The sequence below is a fragment of the Rhinopithecus bieti genome, unplaced genomic scaffold (genome assembly GCF_001698545.2).
Source record: "Rhinopithecus bieti isolate Rb0 unplaced genomic scaffold, ASM169854v2 scaffold_32760, whole genome shotgun sequence".
Taxonomy (NCBI): Eukaryota; Metazoa; Chordata; class Mammalia; order Primates; family Cercopithecidae; genus Rhinopithecus; species Rhinopithecus bieti.
The window spans coordinates 503,540-509,422 of record NW_016813956.1 but is presented as its reverse complement, the minus strand read 5'-3'; the positions used below and the strand labels follow the sequence as shown (position 1 = coordinate 509,422).

At 44.2% G+C, this 5,883-nt stretch overlaps 1 non-coding gene across 1 annotated transcript; it reads left to right on the top strand.

The window, feature by feature from the left end:
• The first annotated feature begins 2,528 nt into the window (after positions 1-2,528).
• On the top strand, positions 2,529-2,600 carry TRNAW-CCA (transfer RNA tryptophan (anticodon CCA)). Its single transcript has one exon. It is a non-coding gene; the product is annotated as a tRNA-Trp (tRNA).
• Positions 2,601-5,883: the final 3,283 nt, after the last annotated feature.

The following is a 5,883-nucleotide window of genomic DNA, read 5'->3' as shown; positions in this document are numbered from 1 at the left end:
TATTAGCCAGAGATGGTCTCGATTTCCTGACCTCATGATCCGCCCGTCTCGGCCTCCCAAAGTGCTGGGATTACAGGCTTGAGCCACCGCGCCCGGCCGCTCAGGACTTTTAAAACAGATCTGCGCTTCCAGAGAGCAGCTATAGGTGCTTTACAGGAGGCAAATGAGGCCTATCTGATTGGCCTTTTTGAATACACCAACCTGTGTGCTATCCATGCCAAACGTGTAACAATTACGCCAAAAGACATCCAGCTAGCACGCCGCATACGTGGAGAACGTGCCTACGAATCCACCATGATGGGAAACATTTCATTAAAAAAAATTCTCTTCTTCCTGTTATTGGTAGTTCTGAACGTTATTTTTTTCCCCATGGGGTCAAAAGGTACCTAAGTGTATGATTCGAGTGGAAAAATAGGGGACAGAAATCAGATATTGGCAGTTTTTCCATTTTCATTTGGGTGTGAATTTTTAATAAAAATGCGGAAACTTACAGCATTAATGCAAGTTAAGATGTCTCGGTGAACAAGTTTCAGGTTCAACTTTATAATAATTATAAATAAATCTGTTAGATTTTTCTGGACAATGCCAGCATTTGGAATGCTTGAGAGCTGGAGAGGCGAAGGCAGAACCAGACTTCTTCCCACATGCAGGGAACCACCGCTGCCTTACGATGCTTCCAGGTAAAGACTGCGGGTTAAACACAAGAATTTACTTTTGCATACTCCGCAAATCTCACTCAAACAACACTAAAATATACATCCAAATAGGGAGAGGAGATAACAGAAACAAAATTTTGTCACCTGGAAAGCTGATTGAGGAGTCAGTGATTTTGAGAGCCCTGAGAAAGCTAAATCCTAAACCAGGAGTGGGAAAAGCAAACAGACAGTAGATTTTCACCACGGAGCCCCCATTTCTATCCCTTTTCCCTATGCCAGGCTCGGAAATTGTCAGTACAGCTTCGTCTGGAAACTACCTGTGTGAACTGAATTTAGCCTTCCTCCAAACCCCTTAAGTTCATATGTTGAAGCCCTAATCTCTAGTACTTCAGAATGTGACAGTATTTCATCTGCAAAATGGGGAAATAGAATGAAATAGTGTTTATAAATAAATAAATAAAGGGAAAAAGAATGTGACAGTATTTGGAGATAGGGTCTTTAAAGGGGGTAATTAAGGTAATTTGAGATCATGAAAGTAGGGCCCTAATCATAAGGGCAGGTGTCCTTATAGGAAGAGATCAGAACATGGACACACAAAGAAAAAATCATTTAAAGACAGAGGGAGAAGGTAGTCACCTGCAAGCCAACAAAAAAGGCCTCAGGGGAGAAAAAAAATTCAAACAGATAAGTTCTTTGATCTTGGACTGCTAGTGTCCAGAAATGTGAGAAAGTGATTTCTGTTGTCTAAGCCACCTAGTCTGTAGTATTTGTTACAGAAGCACAGTTAACTAATACACTGTCCTTCCTCCATCTTAGAAGGCTGGACGTTTCTTTTCTTTTTTTTTTTTGGAGACGGAGTTTCGCACTTATTGCCCAGGCTGGAGTGCAGTGGCACGATCTCGGGGCACCGCAACCCTTGTCTCCGGGGTTCAAGCGATTCTCCTGCCTCAGCCTCCCGAGTAGCTGGGATTACAGGCATGCGCCACCACGCCCGGTTAATTTTGTATTTTAGTAGAGAGGGGTTTCTCCATATCGGTCAGGCTGGTCTTGAACTCCCGACCTCAGGTGATCCGCCCGCCACGGCCTCCCAGAGCCAACGCGCCCGGCCTTATTTTCCTGAAAGAGCAAAATATCGGGTTTCTAGGCTGGAACAGTCATTCTCAAACTTTTTCCTACATCCCAATCTCCTGGAAGGCTAGTTAAAACAGACTGGTGGGACCCACGCCCAGTTTCTGATTCGGTAGGTGTGAGGTTCCGCTTTTCCTAGCTTCCCTGCTGCTTCCGACCCTGAGAATAGCTAGGCTGGAGGAAGTTAATCCAAGGGGCTAGAGGAAAACGGTGAGTTCAGTAAATGTTAGCGGCTTGTTTTGGGTTATTTTTGTGAACTGAATGGCTCGTGTACACAGTAGAGACCAGAGGGCCCGTGGATTTGGACTGAGAGGTGAGCCTTTAGGCAAGAGATATTATTCATGTTAGGATTTTGAATCCCAGTAGGTTGAAGATGGGGCGGGTGTGCGGATAGGTTTGAGGGAAGTAAGTGCTAGCTAGGCCAGGTCCTGCGGGGCAGTGCAAGCCTGGAATTCTCTTCCTGAAGAGGGAGTAGTCTAGCGCATTTACAGAAAGTGGTACTACAAACTTCATAACCGTTCTTATTACTGTTTCACCGCAAATCTAAACTTGAACTTGAGAAACAACTGTTTTTCATATATGGAGCATTTATTTGGGTTTGGGGTTAATATTTAATCCGGCCACTCCCTTATTTTTCTCAACAAAGCCTTAGCGAAACTGTGAAAAGAGATCAAATCAAATAATGAAATTGGGAGGAAGATAAGATTAGATTCTTACGTGAAAACGAAAAGCTAGTACTTAAGTGACCTCGTGGCGCAACGGTAGCGCGTCTGACTCCAGATCAGAAGGTTGCGTGTTCAAATCACGTCGGGGTCAGGGGTGGTTGTATTTTGGAAGGGGGCAAAATGATAAATTTAGTCAGTCAACTCGAGATAAAGAACTCAAGGCATTGACAGAAAGGACACGTTTTGTTTTCTGCACTCACAGATGAGTGAGATCTGTCTCTTTTGCTCTTGGCTTACTGTTATGACTCTAAATTGAATTCACCTCGTGGACAGTCTATCTTTGGCCACCTCTTTAAAGGGAGATTAAATGCTCTCTTCTGGCATTAGATAACTTTTCCTACACGTAACCCCCTAAAAGTTGGCGCTTTTTCCATGCTCATGCCCTGCCCTCTTTGCTGCCTGACTCTTCTTTTGCTTATCTGCCTGCAACACTTCATGCCTTCTCAGTTTCATCCCCACTGGACCTGGAGTCAGGAACTTGCAGCCATCCTGGACATTACTTCTTCTTCGCTTGGAGTCCCAAGTTGTGCTGAGTTTTACCTCCTCATATTTCATATCCCATTTATTCACTTCTCTCAATTATTACAGTGGCCTATTTGCTTCCATTTATTATCTCTTGCCAAGGATATTGACATAAACCTTTTTTTTTTTTTTGTCGCCCAGGCTTGGGGTGCAGTGGTGGGATCTTGGCTCCCTGCTACCTCTGCCTCTCAGGTTCAAGCAATCCTCCTGCCTCAGCCTCTCGACTAGCTGGGACTATAGGCATGCACCACCACGCCCAGCTACTTTTTGTATTTTTAGTAGAGACAGGGTTTCGCTATGTTGGTCAGGCTTGTCTCGAATTCCTGACCTCAGGTGATCTGCCTGCCTCAGCCTCCCAAAGTGCTGGGATTACAGGCGTGAGCCACTGCGCCCTGTCCACTTGTCACTTTTTTTTAAAAACAAGCAAGCATTTTCTATTTTACTGTATTCCTAAAAAGTGTATAATTAGAGTTCTGTTAAAGTTCTATACTGTTATTGCACAGTAATTACTTTCTTGCTCCAGATTTCACTGTTAGTAATTGTATTAGTTTGCTAGGGCTGCCATAACAAGTACCGTAGACTGGGAGGCTTAAATGACAGAAATTTATTTGCTCACACTGATGCCACCTTGGCAGAATTATAAGTAATGACAGAAATCTAATATGACTGACTCCATCTTGCTTCTACACCTCATAGGCTAAATTGTGTTGTTGTTGTTGTTGTTTTGTTTTGTTTCTGCTTATTTTAGGGCAGAGGCCAAGAGACCTACAAGAGGAATTCAGTTTACAGATACACTTTGAGGCAAGGAAAACTGGCCTCCACCTTCTTTTGTGGAGATTGAAGCTGCATTCACAAGAACAGTTAAGAATTATGGTAGGGTCCTGAACTTCGCTAAAGAATAGGCATAGACAGTAACCTGCCACTGCTTAGCTTGTTTTTCTATAAGTTTTTTACTGCCCCAGGGTCACTAACTGGGGGTTGCAAGATTTATAACTTCCCGGCCAAGAGCGGTGGCTCATGCCTATAATCCCTGCACTTTGGGAGGCCGAGGTGGATGGATCACCTAAGGTCAGGAGTTCGAGACCAATCTGGCCAACATGACGAAACCCCGTCTCTACTAAAAATACAAAAAATTAACCGGGCGTGGTGGCGCCTGTAATCCCAGCTATTCAGGAGGCCTGAGGCAGGAGAATCATTTGAGCCCAGGAGGTGGAGGTTGCAGTGTGCTGACACCATGCCACTGTACTCCGGCCTGGGCAACAAGAGTGAAACTCCATCTCAAAAAATAAAAACAAAACGAAAACCTGGCATTTGAGACGTTTCTGAGATTTAGCTTTTCAGGAGATCAAGAGATGCCACTTGATTCTGAGACCCCTGCACCCAGTACAGATTTTAATCCATACAGTATTCCAATAAAGAAGAGTAGAGCATGAAATGAACTCAACTTAAATTTGTGCAGAAGTGACTATTTTTTTTTCTTTTTTCTTGAGATGAAGTCTTGCTCTTATTGCCCAGGCTGGAGTACAATGGCGCAATCTCGGCTCATTGCAACCTCCACCTCTCAGGTTCAAGGGATTCTCCTGCCTCAGCCGCCTAAGTAGCTGGGATTACAGGCACCTGCCACCATGCCCGGCTAATTTTTGTATTTTTAGTACAGACAGGTTTTCACCATGTTGGCTAGGCCGGTCTGGAACTCCTGACCTCAGGTGATCCGCCCACCTTGGCCTCCCAATGTGCTGGGATTACAGGCATGAGCCACTGCGCCCAGCCTGTGACTGAGCATTTTAAAGACAAAATGAAGGAACAGAAAAGGGGGTGAGCAGGGCTCAGTGGAGTGAAAAATTACAAAAATCAGAAAGAGGAGATTAGTTCATATGAAACCCATCTACGTTTGCTAACTGGTGCTTACAGAAGTTAAGCTCCTACCTTCCCACAGAAGTGGGAGACGGGCTTTATCTTCAGGTGTTGTTTGGAACAACAGTGCATTCTTTTGGCAGTCTTGATTTTTCTCAGGCAGGCACTTTAAAGGGGACTAGGGTCATCCTAGGGATGTGGTCTTGAGCTGTTAGAAATCATGTTAGTGTCTTTAGTCTTTAAAGGTCAAGGTTGAGGCCTAGTTGAGAAGAACGTACAGAGGAGCCTGACTAGAGTTTGGTCAAGGAGAGTATCGTTTTCGTTTGACACAGCAGACATAGAGCGGCAGGCCAGGTCTCCCTAATGGCTAAACAAGCAGGCCTCCATGACAACAGTTTCAGCACTGACTGAGTGGTTAAGTTAAATATTAAAAGCAAAAAAAAAAAAAAAAAAAAAAAGCCAGTGCCCTTATACAAAGGCTATGTGTCTTTAAATGCATGCACACTTACTTGTAGACATATAGCTTAGTATGTCTTTAAATGCATGCCAAGAGTATGTCTTTAAATACATGCACACTTACATGCAGACATATAGCTTAGAAGGTATATAAGCTCTGGAAAACTTTGTGATTTTGGATTGGTCTGGCCATAATTTCTGGCCTTCTCCATGTACCCCATTACAAAAATAAACTCCTGGCCAGGCGCCCTGGCTCACATCTGCAATCCCTGCACTTTGCCGGTCACATCGCCTGAGGTCAGGAGTTCGAGACCAGCCTGGCCAACATGGTGAAATCCCATTTCTACTAAAAATATAAAAATTAGCTGGGCATGGTGGCACACACCTGTAATCCTAGCTACTCGGGAGGTTGAGACAGGAGAATCACTTGAACCCGGGAGGTGGAGGTTGCAGTGAGCCGAGACAGTGCCACTGCACTCTAACCCAGGCGACAGAGCAAGACTCAGTCTCAAAAAAAAAAAAAAAAAAAAAAAAAAAAAAAA